This window comes from Ceratotherium simum, chromosome 9 (genome assembly GCF_057802395.1).
Source record: "Ceratotherium simum simum isolate JZ-2026a chromosome 9, ASM5780239v1, whole genome shotgun sequence".
Classification (NCBI taxonomy): Eukaryota; Metazoa; Chordata; class Mammalia; order Perissodactyla; family Rhinocerotidae; genus Ceratotherium; species Ceratotherium simum.
Window position 1 is genome coordinate 1,976,709 of NC_141908.1, and position 13,196 is coordinate 1,989,904.

Here is a 13,196-nt window from a genome sequence, read left to right on the forward strand (position 1 = left end):
CATCCTTCAGCAGTGAGCATTCCCTAGAAAAGGAAGGCTTGGGGGAGAGAAGGTGGAGGAACAAGTGTGAGAGGCAGGACGCTGTCAGTAAAAACAAAAGCACCATTTTCCCCCCAATGCTTTAAGTCATCAGGGCAAATCCTCATTCTTTAGAGCCCTCTGTTGTGAAGCAGGCAGTGGAAGAAGGTGCTCTTTCCTACTGTAGGTGCAGATTGCCACCCTGCTGCTTAGCTCTGGCTTGATGACCCCAGGCTGCAGTGGCTGCAGAGGGGCTGGCCAGTGTGAGTCCCTTCACCATGGGTGGAGCAGCAGAGTCTTCTGTGGGTGTGGCTTTGTTTGTGGCAATCGTGAGATGGCTCATGGGATACCTGCGGGTACTTCGTGAGGAGTACAGGGGCTGAGAGATTGAAGGTTGGGTAAGACCCAGTAGCATTCCGATAATTATATAAGTCTGTGTTTGCCCAAGACCGGTTGAGGCCATAGGACTCTCAGATTGTTGGCGTCTTACCCCAGTTAATGCTTAGTCAAGACCACCCTGTCAAATCTTACTTTCCTAACTGTGTTAGTTTGTGAGGGATGCCATAACAAAAGTACCACAGAATGGGAGCCTTAAGCAACAGAAAAGTATTTCTCACAGTTCTGGAGGTTAAAAGTCCGAGATCAAGGTGTCGACAGGTTTAGTTCTTCCTAAGGCCTCTCTCCTTGGCTTGTAGATGGCCATCTTTCCCTGTGTCTTCACATGGTCTTCCTTCTGTGTGTGTCTGTGTCCTGATCTCCTTCTTGTATAAGGACAACAGTCACATTGGATTAGTGCCCACCTACATGGCCTCATTTTAACTTAATTCCCTCTTTAAAGGTATGTCCAAATACAGTCACATTCTGAGGTGCCAGGGGCTAGGACTTCAGCATATGGATTTGGGAGCCGTTACACCAACTTTTCTGATAATCTAAAGCTTAGACAGGTTGACTTGTCAGCATTTGGACAGCTAATGAGCAGGGAGGGAGGATTTGAGCTGGGCCTTCCAGTCTCCACAGAGCTGGCCATGTTCTTTCTTCCACAAGTGCTTCCCTCTAGGTCTACCTGGATTCCCCAGCTGACTGCTCAGAAGCCTCTGTTACTGAGGTCCTGCAGGAAATAGTTGTAACCATTTGCTTCTGAGTTAGCCCAGAACCTGTCACTGCACAGACCATGTCAACATCCGGTCAGAGCCTGTTTGGTGCCCCTCCTGCTGACCACAGGTGAGAGACAGAGCCCCAAGGCTCTGGCAGAGGAAGGACTGCACAGGTCTTGTGAGGTGCTCACAATGTTTTTTTAATTGCCTTCTCTGGTTTTGTCCTCTCTCAATTTCCCTTTTCTCCCTCCTAATTCAGTGACCATCAATGTCCAGCTAGCACTCTTCCCATCCTGCAGAACCATGACACTAACTTTCCCACAGTGTCCTCAACAGGCTGACACCAGAAGACAGAGATAGACTTTAGCCAGGCACATGCATCCGCGCTGGCCTCACACATGGCAAGACCAGCATATGGCAGTCTTTGGGCTGATTGCAATTTTGTTTGCGCTGGCAGGCCCACAAAGAATAGACCTAATTTAGGGCCTCATGAATATTTGTAAAAGAACTTCCAAATTTAGGCTAGTCACATTCCAACCTAATGAGAGTGTGTGGCAAGAATGCTAATTATTTTAAGATATATATCTGTGCCTGTGCTATGCTATTATATCATCATCACCATGCAGTGTGTATGATGGGGCTTCGTCCAGATGCAGCCATGTCCAAACAGTGTCATCTTTCCTTTGCTGTCTTTTGCTTTAAAAATAAGTATTGGAAAATGAAAGCAGAAAAGAAATCATTTAATAACAACACATAAAACATTTTTGCAATTTGATAGTTTGGTGTCCTTTGCTGGGGAGTGGGGCATCTCTCTCCTCTTCATAAGATGATGTCCTTGAATATGCCCATCCCACGATGGGAGGTGAGGTTAGAAGCCTGCCTGGCATCGCGACCTGAATCCATTTCTCAGAGCCTGAGATAAAGAGAGGAACGCTTTTGCACGAGCTGCTCCATGGGGGATAAACTGTCCAGTTGGTACTGTTAAGGTTTAATGAGTACATTCCAAGCAACTCTCTGGCAATTATTTCCCAGTGATGTATGACAAGTTGCTGTTTGTACAGGCTTATAAAATGTTACAGAGTTTCATTAATTTGCTCTTCATTAGCTTTGTAATTTTGCTAATGATCCCATCTACATAGACTGTTCTGCCCTCGGAGATGCCAGCTTACTGATAAAGCCTTATGGAGAGTGGCACAGACCACACTGCACATGTGACACTCAGACTTGGCTCGGCCCTGATGTCCCTTCCCACTAATTTTTTACTTATGCTTTGAAGTGGAACAATCCCATATTGATAAACGAATAATAACTCCACATATGAAATGCACATTTCTTGGAAAGATCGATAGGAATATGAAATTAGTAAATCTGTTAATTTTGTGCGATTGTTCTGGGGTAATGAGGCTGTTCATCATTAACTGTCTTTCCTCCGGGCTGGCTTAGACACCTCTATGCTACTGGCGTGTCTGCTCTGCTGGTCCAACGGCCGCCAACACTGACAGTGGAGGGGGCCACTGACAACAGGGGCAGGAGCAGTGGGAGCGGGGAGCTGTGGGATGTGTGGGGTGAGTGAGAGATGCAGAGCACTGGGTGCAGAATCGCTCCACCCTGGGGGGAGTTCCTGGAGCTGGTGCTCACTGTGTTACTGCATGGGTCAGTTTGCCTCTCTCAATCTGTCTTTACTCATTTGTGAATTGGAGACAACGATTATTACACCCTTGACAGGGAAGCCAGAAGACCACATGGTGTAATTATGGAAGGTGCTTGGTAAAGAGCAGAGACCCACAGCAGCGAGTTGCCTCTCAATCATTGGTGCAGGAAAAAATGAATCCAGTTTCTGGAAGCAAGGAGCCAAGGCAGGAGCCAGTTGGTGAGGGTGGAGGGTAAGCCTTTTATAAGCCTCCAAAGCTGAAACATAAATAAAATAAAAGCCATTAAAAAAAATGAGGAAATTCCCCAAATGAGAGGAAACCAGATCAGCTCTGTGTGTAGCACCTTCACCTTAGGTACATGATTGTAACCCTCTCCAATCAGCCAGGGACATGCCAGGAGCACTGGGCTCTGTTGTGGCTCCAGCTTACTGGCCAGCAGATGGCCAGTAGCATTCCTGAGGTCAAGTCGACTGAGTTCAACAAACACTTCCTGAGCCCCACTGGATTCTAGACTGAATTTTCAGTATAGACAGTACTTAGACAAAAGCTCAACTCAGCATGTTCTCAATGTATCCAGTGGGACAGATGTATGTGTGGATCAGTACAAACTGTTGTGATAAATGAATAACAATTGTAAGTATGGGGTGATATAAAAACACCCAATGGGGGCGAAGCCACTGGCCCAGCTGGAAGGGTCATCTTCCCAGAGGAGGGAAGGCTGAGGACCCAGCAGAAACAGGTGGATGGAGACAAGAGGGAAGGGCACCGCCTGTGAATCCACAGAGGATCCATACGTTGAAAGCACAAGTGTGATTTGAACCAGGACGTGGACAAAGATGAGGCTGAAGGGAAGGCTGGGCCACGTCACGGGGACTTGGAATGGCCATAGCAGATGGACTTTATCCTGCAGCAGCTGGCTTCCTTTCCTCTCTTTTTCTTTGTGTTTATTGGGAAATATTTCAAATATTCAAAAAGCGGAGCGAGTAATATGACAAACAAGTGTTGCTATGTTCGTCATATTTGCTTCATGTTTGGTTTTACAAATAAAACATTTCAGATTGTTGTCACATCCTTAACAGCCCTAACCAGATCCCCTATGCCTCCTTTCCCCCTTCCCTGAGGTACTCACCATTCTGAAGTCAGTGTTTTTGTATTTGTACCCCATGTATACAAATCCATAAGCAGCATATAACATTTATCCGGGTATTTTAAATTTACAAAAATGGCATACTGTGCTTTTTTCTGTAGCAAGCTTCCTTCATTTGGTTTTATTTTTCAGGATTCATTTATGTGGATCTAGATAATACATTTAAGTCTGCATAGTATTTAATTGTATTAATACACCACAACTTAATTTTCCATTTTCTTACTGACACGCATTTATGTTTTGTTTTGTTTTTACTTTATTACAAACAGGTCTGCAATGAGCCTCTCTGACATGCCTCCGTGTGTACACAAGCAAGAGCATCTGGAGAATACTTATCTGCAAGTAGGACTGGAGAGACAAGGAATATGCATCTTCATTTTTATAGACATTGCCAAACTGCCCTCTACTGCAATTACACCAATTTGCGCTTTCAGCAGAGCCCCCGTGCCCGCAGGCTTGTCAACGCTTTGGGCTATCAGACTTGTTTTTTGTCTTTTGTTTTTTCCAATCTGACGAATGCGAAACTACGTCTTTTAGCTGTTTTCATTGAGTTTGCCTAATGTCTAAAGAATCCGAGCCTCTTACTAAATGTTGATGGGCAGCTGCTTTTCTCGTCTGTGAACTGCCTGCCCACATCATCTACCATTTACTTTGTTGCATTGTTGTTCTTGTCTTGATTTGTAGGAGTTCTTTACGTATCCTGGTTAACATTATAAATCTGGTTGGCAAATGTCTCCTCCTACCTAGTGGCTTTTCTTTTAATTTTGCTTATTTTGGTTTTGTTGGAGCATAACTATTTTATTATTTTAATGTGTTAAATTTATCAATTTTTTCCCTTATGTTTTGCACTGTTTTATCTTGTTTAAGAAATCATTTGCTACCCTCATGTAATAAAAATTTTCTTTTAAACTTTTGTATTTTTTTTTTCACATTTAGAAGTTTAGCCCATGAAGAATATACATTTTGTGTAGTATGAGCTTATTTTATTTTACCATAAGCAAGCCAATTGACCCAACACACTAACTGAAGAGTCTAGACTTTCCTCCAACAATTTATAATGCTATGTTTTTGCCTTGTCTATATACATGGGAGTGGTCTTCAAACTGGGGCTTCTGCTAAGCTCTACGGTCCTATACAGGTGTCTCCTGAAGTCCATGCAGGTGGAGTGAGGTGAGCGAAGAGACAAGGAGACTAATGGCCCTCCATCCACTCTTTCTTTGGCTAAAATAACCGCATGCACGTCTACCTGTCTTACATATCACAAGACATAGGTGACTATTATATGAAAACTTCCAGCCTCTGTTCCCCTCCCTGCTGGCAGGATTCATCTTATTCCCTTCTCCTGCCTTCCAACGGAGGGAGAGACTTTCTTCCTAAACTGGTCATTTTACCTTCTGCAAAGTAGAATTTGGAAGAAAAGAGAGGATGAGAAGAACAAAAGATGTCCTAGACTAGAGCTGGGTGAAGAATGTTTCTGAGCTTGGAAGAGTGTGAGTGGCGTTAGAACATGAGAGGTGTTGCAGGAATGGGTGTGTGATGAGTGAACTACCTGCCACTTCATACCCTCTGGGAGGTGCATGTGAGGAACCGAGTCTCTTCAGATTATTTCGTTATTTCTTTTCCTGGTGGACTGCGCTTCAAATGCAACAGTGCTTTGAGGCTGAACCACGTGGCATTGATTTCATGAAAGATTTCATTTCAAAGAAGAGTTAATGGTTAAGATGGCAAATTGAAATCGCAGCACAGCAGTAAAACGGATCAACAGCAAATACAGATGACTGGGGTTATAATGTAACACAATAAAATGTAAAAACTGGTGACTAATGAAATAAATAGACCATTCTAGACTACCTAGGAGGCAGAGAAAGACTCGAATGCTGATCTGGTGCCCACATCCTATAAGGCCACTGAAATCCTGAAAATTTGCACTAGTAGCCCCAAAATTGAAGAGAAGCAAAGTGAGTGGTTAGCCTTCCCATTTTTCTCTTGTTTTTAAAGCAGAGCTAGTAGGCGCTGAGGAGAGGTGAGTGAGAGCGGGAACAGTACAGAACAGTGCTGATTCTATCTTTTGACACCGAGGCTTCAGTGTTCTCATTGAGTCAGTGGGAAGATCCAAAGTCCAAGAGTACTCCCTCATGGGAATGTGATTTACACCTCAGCCTGGGGGCTGAGGAATCCTGGTGTGGGACATTACAAAAACTCAGAGAAGAGCTATGCCTAGGCCATCCAACTAAGGCTGTCTACAGGGGGAGCCTAGATTCCTCCATTCTTCACCAGAGCCTCAGGCTCCCAAGACATGTCAGAATTCAGACTGCCCAAGACCTGCCTCCAATGGTACTAGGAAGAGGAAAGAAGCTGGCCTCAGATGCTGTGCGGTGAGAGGGAACGAACCACCCACACTATACCACAGACACGTGGTAGCACTACCCCAGCCTGAGTAGGAGGAAGACAAGCAACCTGACAAGTACGCAAACTCACTGCAGCAAAAAAAAATAAAGAAAAAAGAAAAAAGAATATAAATACATGTATCATGGCAAAGGCATGTGAAAGAAACAAAAAAATCTAAGCAGAGAAATACAGGAAAATTTACCAACATTTCTTTACTCTGTAGTGTAGAATAGGTTAATAAGAGCATGAATTCAAAAGCTCAAAGAAGACGTAATAAAACCATAGAGTGAGACCCAAAGAAGGACTGCAGACCTAAGTTAAATCAGGAACCAAAACAAAACCATGATCATATTATCTCAGACCTAGTGAAATATTATAAACAACAAATAGTCACCACTGGCAACTGAATTACAAGCAAAAAGCCTTGATTTAAAATAAATGAAGCAATTAGAGAGAAGATGATGATATGGAAGAGAGAAAAAGAGGATAAAATCTAAGGAAAACTAGGTCCCTGAAAAGGATCCTCCAACCAATGGAACAAAACACACATTCTTATACAGAAGGAAAATCTTCCATGGAGAGGAAAGTTTCCTAATTCTCAAGATCAGAAGTGCATACCATATTTCAGGAAAATAGGTAAATGAATCAACCTCAAGTGGGTCACCCATGAAGGGACATTGGGGAGGGAATGGACAGAGCATCAGATTTCTCTTGGGCACCATTCAATGTCACAAGGACATGAAATTAGTTCTAAACATTCTGAGGGAAGTAAAGGATGACCAAGAATAGGGTACCAAACAAAGATTTCATTCCAGTATTACAACTCCAGGCAGATAGCCTCAAAGGTGATAGAGCTCAAGAAATACAACACCCTTAAGCTCAATTTGAAACAAACAAACAAACAAAACAATCCTACCAGTAGTGAAAGGCAGTCAGTTGAAAACCTTAGTCATAGGGAAGTCAGAGTAGTGTCCTCGCCTGGGACCATTGTAAACATCGACAATATGAAAATAGTAACTGAATAATATCCTGAGCTGCAGGCAGGGAAGCCGAGAGAATGGGAGAGCAACACTATCTTATATTTCATGGTAGGTGCTAAATCGAAACAGCATAAAAATCAAAGCATACACTTAAAATCATTACTCTCAATTTCTTAAGGTTTTTCATAGCCTATTTTCTCATCCTTAAAAAGAGATCTATTATATAATAATAGTATTTCTTGTAGTGATGAAACATGTATTTGAAACCCTTTGGTGAGTCAGAGGGCAGAGAATGGGGTGCAGAGACCAACATGAAGGTGGGACCAGTTAGAAGAAGGGACGAGATGTGAGATAGAGCTGAAGAGAGACGAGAAGGCAGAAACAGTGGGGATGGAGCAGAGAAAGATGTGAGACAGATGTGGAAGTAGACCTAGGAGGACTTGGGGACAGGATATAGAGTATGGATGGAGGGGTCACAAAGGCCCTGGGGCATCCAGGTGGTACTAAGCCAGAAGCAATGGCCAAAGTCCAAAGGCAAGCACAAGGGAGGTAGAGACAAGGACAGAAGGTGAGAGTGGGAGTCCTATGCACGGAGCCTCCAGTGGTGATGGGCTCCCATCTCCTCCTCCCTGTTTTCTTTGGTCCCATGGCCTTTGATTAGCAGTCCTCAGACTGATTCCATCTATCTGACTCAAAGGCCATGCAGAGGACGACCACACGCAGCAACTCTGGGCAAGTTCTGGTCCCAGCCAACAGGAGCACGTGGAGACCAAAGCAACCTCTGAGACTGTGTCTCTGGAATTTCAATCATGTTTTAACTCTTATACAAGCAGAGGCAGTCAATATGGGTTGGCACAAATAGCACAAGGAATCACTTTCTAGCCATTTAGCAGATGTCCTTGTCTATTCTACTCCTCACACAGGGGGTGGTGCACCAGGCCCAAGCATGGAGATCTATAAATGGGCACAACCTCTCTCATGCTGAGCTGGCAGTGTGTGCTCCTGAGAGCCTCTCTCCAGGTGCAGGGAGTGGATTCTTCATCATAAACCTTGTTTTGGAGATTTGGCTGCACATCTTTGTAAGGCTCGTGCTTTGTCAGTGCTAGCACAGTCTGACCAGTGTACATGAACTAACACGTTTACACCCCATGCTACCCCTGTCATGGCAGGTTGTGCTTTACAGAGATGACCACAACATTGCCACCCATCATATAGAAAATCATAGCATGAGACTTTGATGCTCCTCCTGGGGAGAGGTGGTTTCTCCTTGAAAGCGGGGCTGTTGTGACTATTCGACCAACAGAGTACGGTGGAAGTGATACCAAGCAACTTCTGAAGCTAGTTCTAAGAAGATGACACAGCTTCCACTTAGCTACAATACTCCTCAAAGCCTTAGCTGTCATGTAAGCAGCCCAACCACCCTGAGGTTGCCATGCTGTGAGGAAGCCCAAACTAGCCCACTTGGAGGGACAACATGAGGAAGCCCTGAGGCTCCATGAGGAGAGACATGTCCAGCCATCCCCCATTGCTTCACCTACCCACCCAGTTCCAGTTCCAGCCACTCTCTGAGCACCACAACCCCAGCAGAGACCCTGATCAGAGCTGTCCAGCAGAGCCCTTCTGAATTGATGACCTGCAGAAACCATGAGAGATAACGTGATTTCTGCTGTTTTAAACCACTACTTTTGGTAATTTATTATACAGTAATAGATAACCAGACTCCTATGACATAGGTAGTTTTATTATCCCCCATCTAATCAATGAGGAAACTGAGGTGCAGACAAATTAAATATCTCCTCCAAGGTTGTGCAGCTACTAAGTGACAGAGCCAGGATTTTAATCCCAAACTGTCCAGTTCCAGAATGCCTGGTCCTAACCACTGTCCTATACTGCTTGTTGCAGAGACCAGACGGGAGGAGAGAAGCACTAGGAACCAGACAGGCGTGAGTTGGGTCCTGGGTCCCACTCAGCTGCCTCATCTTCATCACCAGACTCTGTGCTTCAGAGACCTCTGTGCTGCGATGCTCATAAGACCAGCATTGTGATTTTCATGTTGTTCCAAATGCTGCTCTCGCTTGTTAAACGTTTTCCTTTCCTAAAGCTGCAGTGACTCTTTCCTTAAGGACAAAAGAAAGTATAAAAACCTGTTCGATAAAATGTATAACCTCACTGAGCTTCTTAAACAGATTTAGTAATAATCAGCACCAAATTAGACAAGGGTCATTACAGGTGGAGAAGGTCTTTTTTGTCATGAAGCTCATTCCTCCCCCAGGGAAAGATAACGGGGAGCTAGCAGAGAGCTGAGGAGAAACCAGAAGTTTAAGTCTAAATTCCTATGCAAAAGGATGCATCATCTCCTGCTTGGTTCTATCTAAAGGGCAGGCCTGTGTCATGTCACGGGGACAGCAGCACTGCTCAGAACAGCCCCAGCTGATACATCTGGACAACAGAATTCTCAGTGGTGGCAGCACCTCTTCTATTGCCTCTCCCTGCCATTACTGAGCAACTTCTATGAAGTCTCCATGCTCTTCTGTGGAGTTGTCTTAGAATTAAAAAAAAAATGAGTGGTTTCAAAAATTAGATCTTTTTCTTCTTTTTTAAATATGTGTAATAGAAAGGAAAAAACTACTTATGATCAGCTCCGTGTCTTGGGAAAATGGATCTCAAGGAAGATTGTTTGCAGAGGAACAAGGAGGAAGAGACAGAGGGGAAAGATCAGAGAGGGAGGAGGCTGGAGCCAGCACAGCAGAGCAGAGTACATGGAGAATCCCCGGTAAACAGCAGGCCTGGGACTGGTGGGTTGCAAGAACACAATTCAGTTTTTCTGTGCGTGCTGCAAGACTACCCTTGCACATGGCATACCACTGCTGCTGGAGTTGCAGTCAGAGTTTCTGCTGCTGTGTTGCTTTTGTTGTCGTCAATGACGGGTACAATAAGGTGGTGACTCTAACCTCATTGTGGATGGGAGAAAATAGAGGCTGCCCACAGAACGTGGGCCACCTTCAGGTCACATTGATAAGCAAACGCATCATTCGCGATGATGTTGAACTAATCCCACCTCAGTGACTTGTTTACTTAGTTAATCATTCTTTATTAGGAAATGTTGCACAATACATCACTGTTTAACGTTTAATTGTAGGATCATTTTTCATACTGAAATAATTTGGCAAGTAAAACAAAACTCTATTAAGATTTGTGATAAAACTATAGAGAGTAACAGTTGTCTTTGTGACCAGGAATGTCCTTACTTAAAAATTGTTGTTTTCCAAGATACATAGTATCCCCAGAAAAAAGTGTGCCACATAATTCAATTTTTATGTGAGAAAAACATTTCCATTTCAGAAATGCTCTAATAACTTCTTGAAGCCAAGAGAACATATTTGTGATCAGTACAATGCATGTGAATAGTGCACGCAAATTCAGGGATAAGAGCAAAGAACCACATGATGAAAGGCCAGCGAATGACAACTGAGCAGGTGGGACCGTCTAGTCCAATGCCCTCCCACGTGAGCCACACCAGGATCTCCTGTAGGCTGTCCAGGCAAGGTGCTGGGCCGCATGTCCAGAGTCTCTGCTTCAGTAGGTTTGGGTTGGGACACAAGCATTTTCATTTCTAAGAGGTTCCCAGGTGATGCTGATGCTGTTGGTCCAGGGGCCACCCCTGGAAACCACTGGTGTGATAGAAAACATGCTTTGAGTTTGAAATTGGTCAGTCCTGGATTCAAATCCTTTCAGTACCATTTAGTTGCAGGTCACCTTGGGTGTGTGATTTATCTGAGTATCCCTTTTCTTTCTCATTAAATAAAAATCAGCTTTCAAGATGATTGCAGGGGTTAAATGAGATTGTGTAAATGTGATAGTTGAAGGACATCAGAGTAGGCATTTAATAAGTAAATAATAATGATTTTGCTTAATCTTCATTGAAAACCTTATCCTAACTACTACCCACTTGCTTTTTTAAGGAAGCTGTGTAGGAAATAGATGTCTCTTGATATTAAATGCTTTATTCATTCTTTAAAGAAGCATTTGAGTGCTGCAGACTGTAGGCTAGTTACTGGGATTTGCCTTGCTATATATAATTGTTTTGCTAACTAGGCAATAAGCTTACCTTATGAAAAACCCTTTCTTAGAATAAGGCTTAAAAGAGCTAAATGTCAGTGTGGAGAATCTCCACGAGCAGGAAGGGAACTGGCAGTGCATAGGGACCAGGAGCTGCGGCTGTCAGATTCCCCACCATTGGCTGTGAAATGGGGTGATTGGAACTGCACTTATTGATCAATGTTCTTGAGATCCTAGTCTGAGGCTTATCCACATGCACTTGCCAGCTTCTCCGAGGGGAGAAGTTCATGGTTTCTCTAATTGGTAAATAATCTTAACTCAAAGAAAAACACTTCCTCCACTCTGTTACAAGTGAATGCTTCTAAGCAGACATTGGACAGTCTGCTCTGCTTGAGGAGAACAGTTTTGCTCACGGAAACACGTTGAAATAAAGGTGATGGTGCAGATGCTGTTGACTTGATAGCCCATCACCTCTCTTGTGTGACTTTGGGAAAGGGGCTTGGCCTTATTTTCCTCCTCTAAAAAATGGAGAAGATAATATCTAATTTGCAAGACTCTTATAAAAGTACAAAAAGCAATTTCTATGAAGGACTTTTCATGAATTTAGAGTATTTCAACAACTGTTTTTTGAGACAGTTGTGGTCGTGATATGTAAGATACGCACCTGCCCCTTGATTTCATCATCCCAAGCCAAGAACTTTCTGCAGACCTCAGACTTCATGCATTTGTGTTGGTCTTGAATTCCAGGGTCTCCAGCCACTTGCATTTCCAGCCCTCTCAACAATGAATGTCTAAAGAAGCAAATGTAAATTATTCTATCATATGATACTTACAAGGCAAGGCAAGACAAGCATATAGTCCTCCTACATAACCAGATATGATAATCATTAGTAAGTAAATTTTAGTGGTAAATTTAATCTGCAAAACTGGTTGTCTTTTTTTTTCCATCCTTCCATTTCCACCTTCTGATCTGCCTGCTCTCTTACCTCCCACTTTCACTTCAATTCAGCTTGAACATTCATCCTACCATATAGAAAATGTGCACAGTGTAAATACACAGTCATGCCTCCCTTATCAATGGGGATACGCTCTGATAAATGTGTTGTTAGGCAATTTCATTGTTGTGCAAACATCATAGACTGTACTTACACAAAGCTAGATGGTATAGCCTACTACACACCTAGGCTGTATGGTACTAATCTTATGGGACCACCGTCATATATGCAGTCCATAGTTAACCAAAATGTCAGTATGTGATGCAGACTGTATATGGGGGAAAGTGCATTATTCTTGTCAGGTGCCATATAAGTAAAAGAGTTACAGGAATGGAACCAGAGATCCATTTCTTACATCTAATTTCTTTTCACAATAAGCTTTTGAAATAATCATTATACCTTTTCCAATATATAGTTATAACGTTATATAAATTGTCCTAGGTCATACAAAGTTTCAGGAGGGTTCTCCGGCAAACATTGAGAAAGAGTTAGGAGTGTAAGAGGTTGGGGAAGGAGAAGTTAACATTTGAGAATAAAAAAGAGGGTGAGACATCAGGATTGGGCAAGGTGAGCCTCACATCTCAGTGATATCTGACCGAGTCAGCCAGTCCAACTGATATCTCCAGAGCAAAGATCGCTTGATAGAGGAGGCCTGTATTAGATGAGAATGGCAATACTCTGGTACATCAGTCATGCTTAGTCGTTGGCTGGAGCTGCCCAGGAAGATCAGACTCAGCTCAGAATCTGAGATTGGATCCTGAAATTTCTAACCGTGGTGGTCTGTCAGCTAGCTGCACTCCTTGCATGGAGGTCTGAGCAGTGCTGCCATACCTCTCAAGTGACAGTGCTGTCACCTGAACCCT

General features: G+C 43.4%; 1 long non-coding RNA gene across 1 annotated transcript in view; it reads right to left on the minus strand.

Moving 5' to 3' along the window:
- Positions 1-10,373: 10,373 nt before the first annotated feature.
- LOC147916210 (uncharacterized) overlaps positions 10,374-13,196 on the minus strand; it is a 74,523-nt gene continuing 71,700 nt past the window's right edge. Inside the window, exons 2-3 of the long non-coding RNA XR_015553088.1 lie at positions 12,003-12,129; positions 10,374-10,950 (exon numbers count right to left, since the gene is read on the minus strand). This is a non-coding gene — a long non-coding RNA (uncharacterized LOC147916210). The remainder of the gene's footprint in view (positions 10,951-12,002; positions 12,130-13,196) is intronic.